Genomic DNA, 17,823 nt, shown 5'->3' on the forward strand with positions numbered 1-17,823 from the left:
ATTTGCCAAATACTGTCCTAGGTGCTGGGAATATATCAATGAATAAAACACAGTCCCAACATGCACTATGTCTATAGCATCTTCTAGGCAGAAAAGCAATGGCAATAGAGGGTGGAAAGTGCTACGTGACATCAGAATTGCATACTCTGTGTTCTGGAGAAGAAGGCAGCATCTGCGCTCCTTTTGGCTAGGAGACTGAGGGTAAGTTTTCCAGAGGAGAAGATGTCTGAAGTTCAGATCAAGGGCCAAGAAAGAGTTGCCAGAGGGAAACTTCTGAGACAAGGGCTAAGTATCTTCAGTGTACTGAAGGTCAAAGTAAAACACAGCAGGGGGAAGCCATTTAGCATGATTGGAAAAAAAGAGTGGAAAGCAGGGAGAGTTGAGAGACAAAGCTGAAAAAATTCTCAAGAGGATGTGCACACAATGAAGAGGAGTTTGTTTTTCACTCCGATTCACTCTGGGTGTACTATGCAAAAATGGATGTAGTGAGAAGACCAGATGGGGCTGATGCAATAATGGAAACATAAGGTTATGGTAGCCCGAACAAAAATATCAAGTGGACCAATCTGATACGTTTTGAAGAGGTAATACTGACAAAATAGGTGACTGAACGTGGAAATTGAGGAAGATAAAGAACTACATATATTGCCCGTTTTCTAGATTAGGCAATTTATGAATCATAGTGTCATTAACTAAGAACAAGGAACCAGTGGGAAGAAAAATGGTCAGTGGTACGTGTGAAATACTCTTTGACTTTGTTTATTCAAACAATCTTTACTGGACGCCTACTCTGTGCTTAGAATTGTGGTAAACACTGGATGTAGTGGTAAACAATACGAATGAATCCCTGTAGCTTACCGTCTAGCAATTTCCATAACTGGGTGGCAAGATCTAGAAGGCGAGTGGCTCATTATACAGGTTTAGTGGTTTTTAGTACAAGGGTGATATCTGACACCATTGAAGAGGACAGAACATCCTCTGAAGAAGGAAAGAAGAAAAGAGGTTTAAATTTTACAGGGCCACTACGCATGATGGACAAATAGATGATATGAAGCCTTCAGTAAAAAACAATAAGTGGTCAGGGACATCTGAGGAGTACCAGAAGAGAATATTGGCTACCTGGCAGATTAGTGTATAGAGTCAATCCAGGTTGCTATGGTACAAAAGCATATAGTTTTTTCTCAATTATTTGATGCCTATCCTCTTCCCATTGAGCTTCATAAATAAGGCTACATTTAATACTAGGTAGCAGGAATAGAGATATGGACAAATAATCCAAAAGAAATATAGAGAAACATGAGAGGAAGAATTCTTTCCTCTCATGGTATAACAAAAAGAATGCTTTCTCCCCCCCCCGAAGGAAACTGAATTCTAGCCCTACACATGATTATACAACCAAATAATGGTACAATAAATCCATCAAACTACTAATTCCTCTACAATTTTATATTTTAGGGTTTTTTGTTTCTGTCTCAAACATTTCTAAATAGAAATTCTCTTGGGCTATTTATAATATTGATGAGGCAAAATTTTATTAGTGCTATGTGTCAGACAGTAAGTGACCCATATGCATTTATTTTAATTCAGTCATTCCAACAATCTTTTGAGATAGTTTAAGAAACTAGGGTTTGGAAAAGTGGAGTAACTTGCCTAAGATCCCATGACAATTAAATTAGTGGCAGCTGGGCTTGAACCAAGATACGCCTAACTCCAAATATGTGCTACAATTGGATTTATTCTGTGCCAATACCTCTATGGAGATAAAAAAAAAATGCTTTGGGGTTTGCCATTCAAAAGGGAAGATCTGCATTATGCTCAGAATCAATTTTAATCTTGTTATAAAACTAAATAATGTATTATTACACTTCATTCATTAAAATTACATAATGCCCTCATCCTGATCAACAGATAACCTCCATAAATGTGAAAACAACATCATACAGTATTTTTCTCCTATGAATTTTTTAAAGAGCTAATTTATTCATGAACAAAAAATGAATAAAAGCACCTCCTTACCAGGAGATCATATTGTTAACATGAATCATTGTTTGCCTGATGGAGCTAGACAGCGTCTACTGGGATTGTATTTTATTTTATAGGCAACTGCCAATCATGGAGGAAAAGTTACATGTTAAAAAAAAAAGTGGTCATTGATCACTGGGTGTCAATTCCATTTTTGAGCAATACCAGTACTTTCTTTGCTTCCCTTAAATCACTTATATTTACCTCTTAGCGTCTTTATTATTCTATCCTCCTATATATAGCATGCAGTCCTAATAACACTTCCTCCTAGAGGTATCTGTGTCCCCCTCCCAATAGGATATGAAGTCCTAATCCTACTACCTCAAAATGCAACCATATTTGGAAACGAAGTAGTTGCAGATGTCAATAGTTAAGTTAAAATGAGGTCATTAGGGTGGGCTCCTAATCCAACAAGACTGGTGTCCTTATAAGAAGACAGCCGGAGCACCTGAGTGGCTCCGTGGATTAATTGTCTGACTTCGGCCCAGGTCATGATCTCACAGTTAGTGAGTTTGAGTCCTGCATCAGGCTCTGTGCTGATGGCTCAGAACCTGGAGGCTGCTTCGGATTCTGTGTCTCCCTCTCTCTCTGCCCCTCTCCCACTCATGTTCTGTCTCTCTCTCCGTCAAAAATAAACGTTAAAAGAAAAAAAGAAGAAGGAGACAGCCACAGAAGAAGCCATGTCGAATTGTGCCGATGTAAGGCAAGAAACTCCAAAGACTGCCAGTCATCCACAGAGGCTAAGAGAAAGGGATGGAAGTGATTCCTCCCTAGAGCCTTCAGAGGTAGCATGGTCCTGGTGCACCTTGATTTCAGAATTTTAGCCTCCAGAATTGTGAGATAATATGTTTTTGTTGTTTTAAGCCACCAATTTGTGGTACTTTGTTACAACTGTTCCAGGAAACCATTTATGGGAAACCATTTTTCCCCACTGTGTTTGCCATCATAGTCAACTTTGCAGCACTGAATACTCTTGGACAATTTAAAGTTAATAGATTCATAAAAATGCTAAGAGGTTGAAGGGGAACTCCAGGTCATGTGGTCCAATCTCCTATACCCTAAGCATTTCTTTTGGAAGCATTCTTGACAGATGATTATAAAACCCAACTCTGACTGGTTTAAGCAAAAAAGTAATGAATTCACATAACACAACAGTCCATGAATGGTATCAATTTTGGAAGTAGCTGGATAAAGAAATCAAAATGTGTCACTAAATAAATCTCTTACCTTTCCTTCCTCAAGGCGGGCTCTAATGACCATGACCTTCATCCTGTCTGGTAGAACACAGAGATGAAGAAATGTCAGGCATTATAGCATCAACCAAATAAGAAGAAAATCCTCAGTGTCTTGGCAAAATGCATGAATTTAATAAATCGTCAATTTGATGGGGTTACACACTCACTTTTTAAATAATCACGGCTACCTCAAGGAACAGAAAATCTACACCTAAAGCACATAGAAGTGTTAATGCCCCTAAACTGAGAAAAGAGGTGGAACTTGACAGAAAGTTCTGGGTGCTCTTGACATTGTAAGGGCGACATTGTTGGGCAGGGAGCCAACTGATATCCACTAGATAAAAACAAATTCAATTAAAGTATGCAGCTACATATATGTAGGAAAATATTTATTCCTCCTCAGCTACTTGAGAAAGTTTCATAAGAACATTTTTCCTCCTAGGTCTGAAACAATAGAGAAGGTACAAATTATCTACACAGATGTACAAAATGACTGGAGTATCATAAATAAGTGCAAAGCCTGAATGAGGTGATAGTTTTAAGATATGAAGAGTAGGAATTAGTAGGAAGTAAGGATGGAAAGAGGGGTCTGTGGCAGGCTGGCAAAGGCCAGGAATGCCGCCGGGAGCAGTGCTACCTTTACAGTCAGAGCCATCAAGGTTCAGACCAAGACTGGCTAAGATTGGTTCTCAAAGAGTGACTTGAAGGATATATTGAAGTAGAAAGTGATTGGAGATCACCAATGACCATTTAAAGTAAAAACGAAGATGTGGATTAGGACTAAGGAGGTGCCAATGGAGCATCAACTTGGCACTCTGCAGGGTTTGATGGCAGATGAGGGAATAGTGACAACAGTACCTCTGAAATGTCTTTAGTAATCAATGGGAGAAGACAGCACCTTTAACCAAAGCAGGAGCTGATTTAAGAAATAAGAAAACAGTGAAAAAGAGATAATGAGTTCAGTTTTTGGACACAACTGACTTGATGGTATTTAAATATATTCATGTTAAGATATAAAAAAAAAAAATGCAGTTAGAAATATATGTCTTAAATTCCTGAGAAATCCAGAGATTCAAATGTTAGAGTTCTTTTGCAGGCCAGCACGTAACTTGAAGTGAGAACAGTCCAAAAGGCAAACTAAACGGATCTTTAATTCCTCCTTTGCCACAAAGCATAAAAATCCTTCATTGAATTTATTTCACTGAAAATTTCCCCCAACTCAGGGTGCTCTACATTTTTGTCTTTTGTGTCATTCTTTGTTTTTAGACCCCAAGCTCCTTGGGGTAAGGACTTTGTCATTAATTTAGCACAGCTGAATATATTACATGGTGCCATGTGTATTTATAGAAGTTTGCTAAGTAATGATGATTCAGATTTGGTAATCAGCACTTGAGATGATCATATGGTTATGCAGATCAACACTTACTATGCAAAAATCATTTCCTATAGGGGCAGATGTGCTGGTCTCCCTCTGGTAAATTTTTAGATCAGTAAATTTCTTGCACTCTGAAAGTCAATTTAGGATTATGCCTTTGATTGTCATCTTGTTGGCTAAGGGAACCAAGACTGCAGTATCTTTCTATGATGCTAAGCTGCTGAAGGTAAATAATGCTGATGGATTTAACAGCAATTAATTCTAATAATTTAAATGCAGTAAAATAATTTATTGATCTAATAGCATAGTGATTTCACTTCTCCAAGTCAAAAAAAACAGTGGCTGAAACACTTTAAAATATTTAGTATCTAGTCGTACAAATGCAGTTCCTATGTTAAGGCATATTGAGATTCCGTTTTGAAATTGGAGAAAAAGAATTTTTGTTACATTTTTTTGGAATATGACAAATGTTTCCAGATTTCAGATTTTAACTTCTCTCTAAAAATAAAAGGGGGAGTGTTTCATAATCTCTTTCTTTCAAAATTCCAGAAACATCTGAACTGTTATTTTAAAAATATTGGTAAAGACTCTGAATTAATTTATTCAGACTCTATTAAACAGTTTTTCTATCAACCTAAGATAGGTGGATACTGATCCAAATGAGTAAGAAAGCAAGAGTGGTATGTAGTAGTAAAGGGGGAAAAAAAGGAAAGATGGGAGAGAGAGAGAAATTTGGAGAAATGGAGTTTTTGTTCTAGAATACTGGGATGCAACTGTGACAAAGTAAATTACATTAGAAGCAAGTCTCATGTAAGACAATTTTCTTTTTTTTATTTTTATATATCTAGAGAGAAAGCGTGTGAATGGGGGAAAGGAGCAGGGGGAGAGAGACAGAGAGTGAGAATCTGAAGCAGGCTCCATGTTCAGCATTGACCCCAATGCAGGGCTCGATTCCACGACCCTGACATCAAAATCAAGACTCTGATGCCCAACCCACTAAACCACCCAGGTACCCCTGTAAGGGAATTTTCATGATTAAATTTTTCAACATGCTTTGAAGTGAGATTTTGCCATAATTTCACACCTGACCTCTCAGAAGTTAACCATTCCTGCTTATTTGTCACAATCATCAGTACCAGCTGACTAAAATCTTAGTGGTATCTATGGATATGAAGTTGATAGACAAAGCTAGCCTGATGTTTTAAAACTAGTAATTAAGTGACATTATATCACTCATCCCCCAAAACAACCTCAATAATAACACAAATATGTTCAAGTATCCAATTATATTCCGGGGTGAAGGTAAAAATGACACAACAGAAAGTATTAACAGAGATGATGACAGTTCCACAGTAATAGCTGCTTCAAGCACCAAACATGATTAAATCTGTGGTTTAATGGTCTTCCCCTTCCTACTGCATCATGGGTAATGGTTGGTAGAGAGGAAGGCAGGAAACAAATATTTTGTTTGTGTATGTGTTGTATTTAAATTTCTCTTTTTAATGTTTATCTTTGGAATCAACTAGAGTAAAAACTGTAAAAAAAAATTCCTTTAATACGAAAGTGGTTTTCTTCTTTCCTTTATTGTTACTGATACTGTATTATACAGAATCATGCGAAGGAACAGCTTGCTATTTATGTGTTTTTGGAGAGCGTAGCTGAAAAATGTAGGTCTACCCATTCTTGATGGGGATACGTGACTAAAAAGCAATGTGAAAATTCAGAATATCTGCTCCCATGTGCCAACGGTATATTGATTATAAGTTAGAAATACTCAGAAAATGAGGTTTGCTGGCATCCAGTGCGTTTGTTCTCAACATCCCCCAAATTGATCAGATGGGAGATTATAAAAAAGGGACACATTTGAGATCAAAAGACAAACCAGACAATTTGTGGGTGGTCCCACAGAGTAGAGTGAACTAATAGAGCTAGGCCACAAAACACCAGAACGGCTAGAATATACATGATGCTGAGGCAAAGAGAAAGAAATCTGGCAAGTTTTTGATTCCCCCTCCTAAATATTCCATTCTGTTGATGAGACTGTTTCTACAGTACAGGTCAAAGGGGAGTAGGACACCTTTCTCGTGTGTGTACTTTTCTAGAGACAACTATGTAGGGCAGCATCCACAGTGAGCACTTTAAAACTCATAAACGCATGAAACAGTTTTTTTTTTAATTTCATAAGCATTATATAAATAAAAGCAGCAAAGTCCCAATCTATTCCTTCTAGTGGCTAGAATGCTGGCATGTGATTAGATGGAAAAAAAGAACTTACACTACCTCTGAAATGAAAATTTTGAGACACAGTGAGAAAGCATTAATGACTTCTTTAAACTTTTAGATGAGCAGTTTTAAGGAATTGTTCAGAAGTCTTATAATGATAGTTGTAAACTTACACACATCAGGGTCATTCATTGCCTGCCTTGTGTAAAAAGATAGGATCGATAACGTTGTAACAGGCTTACGTTGAAACACTCAGAAGTAATATTATATGAAAATATACTTATTTTGTCAAAATCTAAGGAATGTGAAGTTGCAATAGACATTTGTACCAGTTTGTCTGCTGTGAATTAGACAATGTTAGATTTTATATATCATATTCTTTGCTCATTATCAGAGAGAAGAGAAGGTGAGAAGAGGTGAAAGTACTCTAGTTTTAAAACATATTTGTATTTATCTTGCCCCCACCTCAAGGCCCATTCATGGGTTACAATTGTTGGGTAAAATGTCCTTAATTCCTAACCACAATAAAGGCAGATCTGGCTGTTTATTAGTAATTTGCCTTCTATGTTACAGGTTTCATTAAATAAGCATGTGTCACTCCTTTTCAACTGTGAAGCTAAATATTAATAAATGAATAAGAGAATCATGTGTCCTCATATAATCTCTGCTTATAATTATCTGCTTTTTCATTTATTAACTATTGATTTTACCCCACACCTATATGGGAGTGGTAAGCACCAGAGGCAAACCATGAAGCAGATTTTCTCTCTAAAGGCCCAACTCAACTGTACCCCTCAGTGACCGTCGCTATTCCTCGATACAGGCTCAGGATTGTTGGATGTCTAGATTTTCAGAGGAGTCATTTTTTTTGTTTGTTTTGATTAACTCTCAGTGTAAGAGCAAAATACGTATCTAGGATGAACTATTACTTGTTACTTCTTGCATACAGGTGAATCGGCCAACAAGAGCTTATCAAGTTTACAAACTTGGACTTAATGATCACACGAGAATGCCATGTCAGGGATGGGGGATTTTCTTTATTAAAGAACTTGTCCTTTTTGGCTCTTGATCCATCTATTCTCACTGCATACCTTCTCCCCTCCACCCCCCTTACTCTTCCTATACCTTCCCTTCTGCCTTTTTCAGTTTCTCTACCTATCACTCCATTTTTCTTTTGTCTTCTTACCTTGCTTTCTTTCTTACAAACACAGACTATACCTCTACTCCAATCTATGACGTAATACACACCCTTTCTCTCACATCTCTTTTTATCCGTTATTCCCTCTTTATCCTGCATCCTGTTTTCCTAATGACTCCTGTTTTTCCAAAACACGTGTTCCTCTACAGTGTAAGAATCTTCCTTCTACCTCTATTTTTCCTTTGAACTCCGATTCTCTCTCATCACTAAAGTTCTTGAAAAGACAGTCATGTTCATTGCTTTTACATGCACGTCATTCACATACTTATCCTTAAATGAAACAAAGGCAGCCTTTGAGGTTCCTCTCCCAAAGGTGTGTCTATCTTTTCTCTAAGTTCTTTGACTTTCATTTTGCATATGAGGATTAGTCTTCCCAATTTTCCTGGAATCAGTTTCCTGCCTTTAATTTTTGTGACATATCATTATCCTTCTACATACATTTAAATTTAATTTTGAAAAGTGTTTGGCATAATTTTTATGATACTTTGTGTTTTAAGTCATAAAACTAATAATACATGTTAATTAAAAGTAGAAGAATGTATGAAATCTTCGCAATAAATGGTGCTGGTACAACTGGGCATTTACATGCCCAAACGTGCACTCAAAAGAGTAAGGTTGGACCCCTACACATCATACCACATACAAAAATTAAGTCAAAAGTGATAATAGGCTTGAAAGTAAGAGCTAAAACTGTAAGATTTTTAGAGAAAAGCAGAGATGTAAATCCTCATGATTTTGGATGACACAATGTTTTCTTGAATATGACACCAAAAGTGAAAGTAAAAGTAGATACATTGACCTTCACCAAATAAAAAACTTTTTTGATGCAAAGGACACCATCAAAAAGTAAAAAAACAAACAAAACAAAACAAAAACAAGAAAATCTCCCATAAAATCTGAGAACATATTTTTAAATCATGTATCTGATAAGGGACTTGTATCCAGAATATATAAGGAACCCTTACAACTCAACAAGAGACAAATAACCCAGATTTAAAATTGGCAGTGAATTTGAATAGACATTTCTCCAAAGAAGATATACAAATGGCCAATAAGCAAATGAAAATATATTCAACATCATTAGTCATTAGAGAAATAAAAATAAAAACCACAATGAGATATCACTATGCATCCAGAAAGATGGCTAGAATAAAAAAGACAAAAACAAGTGTTGACGAAAAAGTAGAGAAATTAAAATCCTCAAACATTGTTGGGAGGATTATAAAATAATGCAGCCACCTTGAAAAACAGTTTGGCAGTTGTTTGAAATGTTAAAAATAGTTACCATGCAATCAAGCAATTCTACTCTTAGGTATATACCCAAGAGAATGAAAGTGTATGTTCACACAAAACTGGTTCACAAATGTTCATAGCACATTACTCTTAAGCTAAAAAGTGCAAATAACCCAAATGCTTAATGGATAAACAAAATGTGATATATCCATACAACTGAGTATTATTTATCAATAAAAAAGAATGAAGTACTGATATATGGCACACCACATAAAAACCTTAAAGATATTATAATAAGGTAAAGAAGTCAGTCACAAAAGGCCACATATCATGTTATTCCATTTATATAAAATTTCTATAATGGGTAAATTCATCATTGTTCCATTATTAATAGAATTGACAATTAGTAGTTCCTAGCTAATAAGAGGACCAGAAAATAGGAAGGCACTGCTAAGGGGATTTTTTTTTTAGATTACTGAAAATGCTCTAAAACTAGATAATGGTGATGGTTGTGCACATTTGTGAACATACTAAAAACCACTAAAATGTGTATTTTTAAAGTGTGAACGTGTTGGCTTATGAACTGTATTTCTAAAGCTATTAGCAAAAAATGCAGGAGAATGCAAAGAAGAAAATAAAAATCTCCATGAACTCAATATCCATAGATGATTGCTCTGAACTTCGAGAAACAGTACAGACTCTAGAGTCACGCAGACCTGCATTCAAATCCTATCCTTTTCATTTACTAATGTATTTGTGGCTAAGTGATTTAATTTTTCGGGCTTACTCTTTATTTTATCTGTAAATGAATGCATTAGTAAGGATAAAATAAACTTGTCACAAATAAACTCTGAAACTTAATAAATAAGGTCTTTTATTCGGGGTGCACATAATGGTCTACGAAGTTTGGGTTCATGTTAATGGCAGCTCTTTTCAGTGCTTTGGGGACCCAGGCTTCTTCCAGGTTTTGACTGCTAATTTCTAGGGCAGAGATTGATAAACTTCTTTTGTAAAGGGCCAGATAGTAAATATGCTCACCTTTACAAGCCAGACCTCTGTTGAAACTCCACTCCCCGTTGTAGCACAGAACAGCCATAGGCGCTATGTAAGTGAACTGGCATGGCTACATTCCAACCAAACTCTTTACAGAACATGCAGGAGAGACGGTCTGGTCAATGGACCATAGTTTGCCAACCCCAGCTCCAGAGTCTTGTATCCATCTAGCAAAACAGCAAAGAAGGTGTGGAGGAACCTGCCTCTTTGAGGCTCAGCTTACAAGTTATACACATTATTCTGCTCAAGTCTCTCAGTGACAACAAGTCAATACCATATAAGATCATATCTACCTGAAAGAGAAAACAGGAAATGCTAATGACTAAGCATTCACTTTCTAGCTTCAACTGTTACTTTTCAAGGGAAGTGGATCTGGTGAAGTTACTCATCTTTAATACACCTTATGGTGCCCTTGTGAAGATTAGTAATAGCATCTATAAAGTGCCTTGAACATAAAAAGCATATCACTATATACTCCAGTTTTTATCATTCTGATCATGCACACTGTTAACACAACTCTAATCTCCTTTGGGCACAATTCCTGTCTTCTTAATTGTGTTTTAATTATTATTCTCTTTCCTTAAAATCTGTTCTACTGTTATTATCCACAGACCCTTTCTCTACTCTGTTCTTCACTCAATTCTAAAAATCTCTTAACTTTCAGTGTGCAAAGATAGCACTATTTTCTATATTCTCTGGCCTTCCAAGTTCAAGACTTCTGAATCTTTTCTGGCTTGCCTTTGCATAGTTATTGATATCCTGTATCCACCATTTTTTTTTTTTTTTTTACTATAACTTGTATGCCTTTCTTTTTGTTCCTGTTTCCAATTTCTATTGTCATGTGTCTTCACTTCTCAGGGCTTCTGTAACAAAGTACCACAAACTGGGTTGCTTAAAAATAAGAGAAATTTACATCTCACAGGTCTGGAGGCTAGAAGTCCAAAATCATGGTGTTGGCTGGGCCACACTCCTTCAGAAGCCCTTGGGAGAATCCCTCCCTAACTCTTCCTAGCTGCTGGTCATTTGTTGACAATCTTTAGGGTTTCTTGGCTTGGTGCAATGCTAATCTCTACCTTTGTAGTCACATGTTACTGCATGTTACTGTGCACATGACCATCTTCTTAAAAGGACATCCTTCATATTGGGTTAGTGGCCCATTCTAGTCCAGTATGACCTCATTTTAATTAATTACATCTGCAGTGACCCTACTTCTGAATAAGACCACATTCTGAGGTACTGGGGTTAGGACTTCAATGTACCTTTTTGGAGGGAACATAATTCAACTCATAATATGGTGGCTCAAGCATGTATTTGCTGGACCACTACTGTAGCCTTTTACTTGTTTTGTTTGCTTCTTTTTTAAATGCTCCATTATTTTCTTATTTCAATACACTTTTCAAGGTCAGAAAACCTCTTCTAACATGACATGAGTATAACAGACTAGGCTTTGAATCAGAAGCTCAGTAGCATTTGGTAAATAACTTAATTCCCTAAATATCAGATATTTCCTCTGTTAAACAGAAATAACAGTACCTGCTTCGTGGCATTGTCATGAGGATTAAATGAGGTCATGCAGGGACCACACCCACCATACAAAATGCCTGATATGCAGTCAAGGGTTTCCTCAATAGTGTCCCTGAATTCATAACTTTAATTATACAATTCTGTTACTCCAAAGTGTTAACATCATAGACTTGTTGTATTTCTTTAAATGTCCAATGGAGATTAGCATTGCCTTGCCCGTAAGTGACCCTCAATAATCATTTACTTTATGAATTTTTTAAGGCAATGCATTTAATTTAAGAAGCCACTACACAACTCCAAATAAGAGAAAAAAGTGCGAGGAAATTAGGTCAAAGACAGAAATAAGAAAATAAGTATATAGGGCAAGGTTGAACTCATTAGTATTCTTCTTTAGGAATCATACCAACAATGTTTAGCTTATATAAGAAATATGTACACTATTTCAAAGTTGGCTGTTGAAGGTAAAAAATCTGTTTTGTATTTTAAAGTAAGCAAAAAGTCCCTTTAAATAACAACATGGCATTGAGATCTCAGCATTTTCTTGTTTTTACCCCAATAGCAATCTGCTTTCATGCATACTCCACACATAGTACCGATTCCTCCACATTCTTTTTCTCAGAAAAACCTCATGGAAGGCTAAGTAGTATTGGTCTCCTATCTTTTATCTTCTAATGTATGAAATCTGAAAACAAATTATTAAGTTTCAGAGCTTAAAGAAGACTTAATGATAATTCCATATCCTTTATGGAGAAGAAATATTACCTGGAATAATTATTTCATTGAGATCATGCTGCTATTTGGTGCCCAAACTGAGATGAGAAACCAGGACGCCTGTCAAGTGCTCATTCTTTTTTCCCATAAAGCCTTGCAGTCCAACTGAAGACAATCAAGAGGAAATCCATGGGTGATCCCGGGGATGAGAACTCTGCGGAAGCCCTCCTACTCTGACATCGTGGTTGTGTAATGGACATCTCGCAGACTCATCCTGCACAAAAAACATCAACAATGCTTTAGCAAAATAAGGAATCTGTACATATATTAAGGCTGGCATTAATGAATTATAAACAGCTAACTCAGAAAAAAAAATGGGAAAACAGTGATTAAAATCTTTCTTTCATACTCTGTATACAGTGTTTCTCAAACTTTACCATGCTCAGGTGTAAATCATCTGAGGATTTTGTTAATGAAGACTGTGATTGAGTAGATCCAGGACAGAGCCTGAGAGTCCCCATTACTAACAAGCTCCTAGGTGATGTTGATGTCTATGATCCATGGACATACCTGGGACAGTATACTCAAGAATGCAGGTAGATTATAACTACCTCTCTGGTGTCTGGGGAGTGGCAGCCTGGTCTGTAGAAACCGCAATGACAATAGCACTTGCTATCTCTTGCCCTGCTTTGGTCCTTAGCTCTACTGTACTTTAACGTTATATCCATTTTTTTTTTTTACACAGCTAGGAAAAAGCTTTTTATAGGAAGGGATCATGACTCAATTTTTTGCCTCTCCAGGGCCTATCAAATGTTGGTCACTTAGAAATGTTTATGTTTGATTACAATGTTAAAGAAAAAATATATTTGGAAGAAAACCTGTACTGAAACAGGGAAGTTTTTTTTAAATACTCTTTTCTTGGCAATAATGTGAATCATTTTGTAATCTAGCCATACTATATGTGCTATGACATTAGAATTATGTCATATTGGAAAAAGAAGAGCCATGTCATATCATAAAATATATGATTTGCCTTATCATATACATTAATCTATGGTGTAATAGTGTTTTACTTATTTTGAAAGAGAAATACATAGTAATTCCATTTAAAATTTCATTCCTACCTGAAACTGGAAATAGTAAATCATGACTGATTATATGTAAAAAGTGTTTTGAATATGATAACGTTACAGAAAAGAAAATCAGCTAAAAGTCAAACTATATCAAATAATTAACAATATTCTGGAAATTTATATTTAAAAAACAAAAAAACTGGTCTAACTCTTCAATACATCCAATGGTCAGTGTTTTGGTTTATAATTCCAATAATTGTTCCCTGTAACTTTCAATGTATGAAATTATACAACTTTGCTTAAAATGGCTGATATTTCCAATTCAAGAATATATTTCAAGTAAACGTTTTAAATTAGTTTATTTTAATTCCAGTATAGTCAACATACAATAAAATATTAGTTTCAAGTGTACCATATAGTGTTTCAACATTACCTACTGCTTAAGATAAGCGTATTCTTTTTTGAGGAAATTTATTACCACACACAACTGGAGCTAGAGTGTATTCAAGGTGCCATATGACAGGGGTTCAATGACACTATCAAGAACTCATATTTGTTTGTTTTTTCAACCTACCTTCTATATCATGGGCCTCACTCAAAAGTTGGTTCTCTCATAGTGGCACTATGGTAGCCACAGGTGTCTGAGGGTTATTTATTGAATTCCGTAAGAAAAGAGCATGTGAAAGATAAAACTCCATTCCTCTCAAAGTCCAGGACAGAGGTCATTTACTTCTACTGACTGGAAAGCCTGAGTCAAAGGCTTCTCCTGGTTAATGACAGTTAAGAGGGAGATGCCAGGCATTTAAATAGTCTAATTAGAATTCCCTCTGGAAATGAGGATTTGTGTATGTCCCTGGGGGGAAAAATCAGAGCTCAGTTTGGAAAGAAGGCAATATGGGATTATTCCTAGACACACTCATTTCATAAAATCTGGCTTCTTTTACAAGATTCAGGGTTATGTAGCAATACATTTGTCCTGCCTTTTATTTTCACCGTCTTCTGACAATTAGTTGAAAGTGGTCAATAAAAACATAATGCATAGCAAATAGGTGCCAAGAGTGGAGGCTAGGGACTAGTTTTGCAAGTGATCATTGAATTGATACATGTAGTTGTGTTATAAGAATTCTGCTATCTTAACAATCTTCTAGCACAGGAAAAGAAGACTTATCAAAACCCCCCTACATTTAACATATACCATATGTTTCATTTATTAGCTCCAAAGGAAAATAAACAAGCAACATTTATTGTGTATCAACAAAGAAGAACACAGAAATTGGCAGTCTAAGGTGTCCATCTACATTTGAGTTATAGAGAAGATGACAAAAAGGACCCCAATTTTTTTCATTTACAAGAATGGAATGAATGAGAGGTATTTCCTAGAATAGCGTGGCATCTGAATGTCCACCAAGGATGTGAGGTCACTGGAAAAAACTCTGTCCTTGTAGTTTTTCTTTGGCACAGGAAAAACCGGGTAACAAAATTATACTCAGTTCATATGGGAACTATACTATCTTATTTGGGTGACTTTAACAATATTTTTTACTTCTGACTTGATATGCCACACTTGTGAGCCCATGTAAGAATGAGTCATGGCCTAACACATTTCTCTTGTAGCTTGTGGTTAGAGAGCTATCCTGAGTGATAGACAAAGGTAGGGGAGAAAGACTTTTTTCATACACACTGAGGATTCAATCTGCAAAAGAAGATGACCCTCAAAAACGAAATACTATTTTTCAAGAGTTACAGTCAGAAAGGTTAATGTCAGGAGTGACAGATACATGGCAGGGACATCAGCTAGCAGCATCAGTACCTTTGTCCTTGATCATAAAGTAACAATCAGTAGGTAAGGACTAAAGAATGCTGGATCCTGACAACTAATTTTACATATAACTATAAAGAGGGTAAGATAAAGGTCAAAATGTTCTATCAAAAGAAAACAATCTGTACAGACTGGTGACTCAGGTAACAAGTACTGAGGTTCAGAATAAAAGATCTCTGGAAATATTCCTCTAGCATGCCTAGCAACATGCTCTGCCTTTGTATTGACTGTTTCGTTGTTTACTTTCTCCCTTAGCTTTCCATGAACAGCAGAGGCACACAGGGTGTAGGGCCTTTGAGAAGCAAGAGAGTGGTGGGGGTTGGGGGCTTGGTGCAACACTTAGTAAAAATTCTAACCTAGTCCCTTGGTACCAGGAGTCAAGCTGAACTGTGAGAAAAAAGTGAAGTCGACCCCATCTTAGACTTTTGTGATGTTACAAGACAGAATGAAAATCCTTCTCTCTTGTCCCCCACAACATTAACTTTTCTCCTTGTAGTCTTATCAAGAGAGACTGAGCACAAGATAGAAAAGCCAATAGGGTGGGTGTCCTTATTCTTCTGTTACCATTTTTTCTTAGTAGTCTCAATTGGAGTAAGTCTTCCCAGCATAATCTTAAGGAAAAATATGTATCCACATAAACAGAATGAAACTAAGGTAGAGAAGCTTGAAGGGAACTGAAAGCACAAGTTAAGAGGGAAACTGAAGACAGTTAATTCTGTCTGTTTTGGGGTAATTTCCATAATAACAGATAAAGTAGAAAATGATTTTTGGAGCACCTCTTTTGTAACCTGCTTTGGAACCTGTTTTTCTCCTAATTCTTTGCCCTAGGTAGCTTTCCTCATAATTACCTATGCATTCCTGCTCCTGTCAGCCAGTGCCTGCTGTCTTCCTGAAAAATGGTCACTCTACGATGCACTAAGTTTAATAGATAATAATAAGAGCAGTTGAATTTGTTATAAGCTTGCTATTTGCTGGAGAGTTTTAAAAGTGTTTTACATTATTAACCCATTTAATCTTCACAACAGTATTTTGGAATATGTAACTCCATTTTACAGATGAGAAAACCATGGCAAAAGACAGATTAAGAAACATACTTAGCAAAAGGGAAAAAAAGAGAGGGAGACAAGTCAAGAAACAGACTCTTAACTCTACAGAACTCTTAATTCCAGAGGGGAGGTAGGTAGGGATATGGATGAAATAGGAAATGGGGGTTAAGGACTGTGCTGCTGTGATGAACATTGGGTGATGTATGAAGTGCTGAATCACTAAGGTACATCTGAAGCTAACATAAACTGTATGTTAAACTAACTGGAATTGAAATAAAAATTTAAAAAAAGAAATATGCTTAAATCCTGTAGTACTAAGATTCCATCCCAAATAGATTGGCTTTAAAACCTGTCCTAGTAGCCACCATCATTTATAACCCAAGGCCATTTGTATATAATATTGTCAGTGAAATGTTTCCTATTTTGAGTATTGTGGGTTTTTTTTAATGTCATATTTGCTCCTTCTAAAAAAAGAGAATATCGTTTTATCCTATTCTTCATTTAGAGTTTTGGATGATTCTCAAAAATAAGGCAACCCATTTCTTAGCTTCTTCAAGGCTCTAGAAGATTGATAGGGAGAATTATTGCACAGATAATTACCAATTTCAACTTAAGAAGTTTTTGTACTTGCCATAAATATCAATTAGTTTATTAATCTTTTGACACTTCAGTGCATTGTAAAAGTGCAAAACAAAAATCTAAGTTGAAGAAAAAGAAGAGATCCCTGGTGGCCTTATTACAAGTGTATGTTCTTGGGTAAATCACGAGGAGTTCGATTCTACCATTTGTAAATAATGGGATAAAAGTAGCCAATATTTGATGACACTACCAGAATCAACATTTGACAAGCTTGTACATTACTAAAAAATTGTGAAATTTTAGAAATAGCTTCCTTATTTAGGACATTTAAAACCAGACTGGCCATCGTATAGCAGAAAAGTTGTCTGTCAATAAGAAAAAAAAAAAGCCTCTATTAAGGTGTTTCAAAACATCTCCTTATTTCTAAGGATACTATATAATATTCGTTCATATCTTTGGAAAGTGCACCACTTCTGAGAAATCCTGATTTCTTGATACTCTGCTAAATATTTTTAAAAGCAAATTATTATTTGAAGGAAAATAAATAACAACTTTTTCCAGCAGGCCAAAGAAGCCACAATCACGCTAGGGTTTATGATGACATCAACTTTTCCTAGACACTAAAGCAAGACATTGCTCCTAGCACTCTACCATCTGCCGCAGATATTTTAAAATTCTAAAGCACTAACAATGATGCAATTTGCTACATTTTGAGCTGCATTTTACAACTCT

General features: G+C 36.1%; 1 long non-coding RNA gene across 1 annotated transcript in view; it reads right to left on the reverse strand.

Moving 5' to 3' along the window:
• Positions 1-3,054: 3,054 nt before the first annotated feature.
• The window catches only part of LOC128316099 (uncharacterized), a 149,084-nt gene continuing 134,315 nt past the window's right edge, over positions 3,055-17,823 (reverse strand). The window contains exons 3-4 of the long non-coding RNA XR_008299605.1: positions 12,626-12,848; positions 3,055-3,296 (exon numbers count right to left, since the gene is read on the reverse strand). This is a non-coding gene — a long non-coding RNA (uncharacterized LOC128316099). The remainder of the gene's footprint in view (positions 3,297-12,625; positions 12,849-17,823) is intronic.

This window comes from Acinonyx jubatus, chromosome A1 (assembly GCF_027475565.1).
Source record: "Acinonyx jubatus isolate Ajub_Pintada_27869175 chromosome A1, VMU_Ajub_asm_v1.0, whole genome shotgun sequence".
Taxonomy (NCBI): Eukaryota; Metazoa; Chordata; class Mammalia; order Carnivora; family Felidae; genus Acinonyx; species Acinonyx jubatus.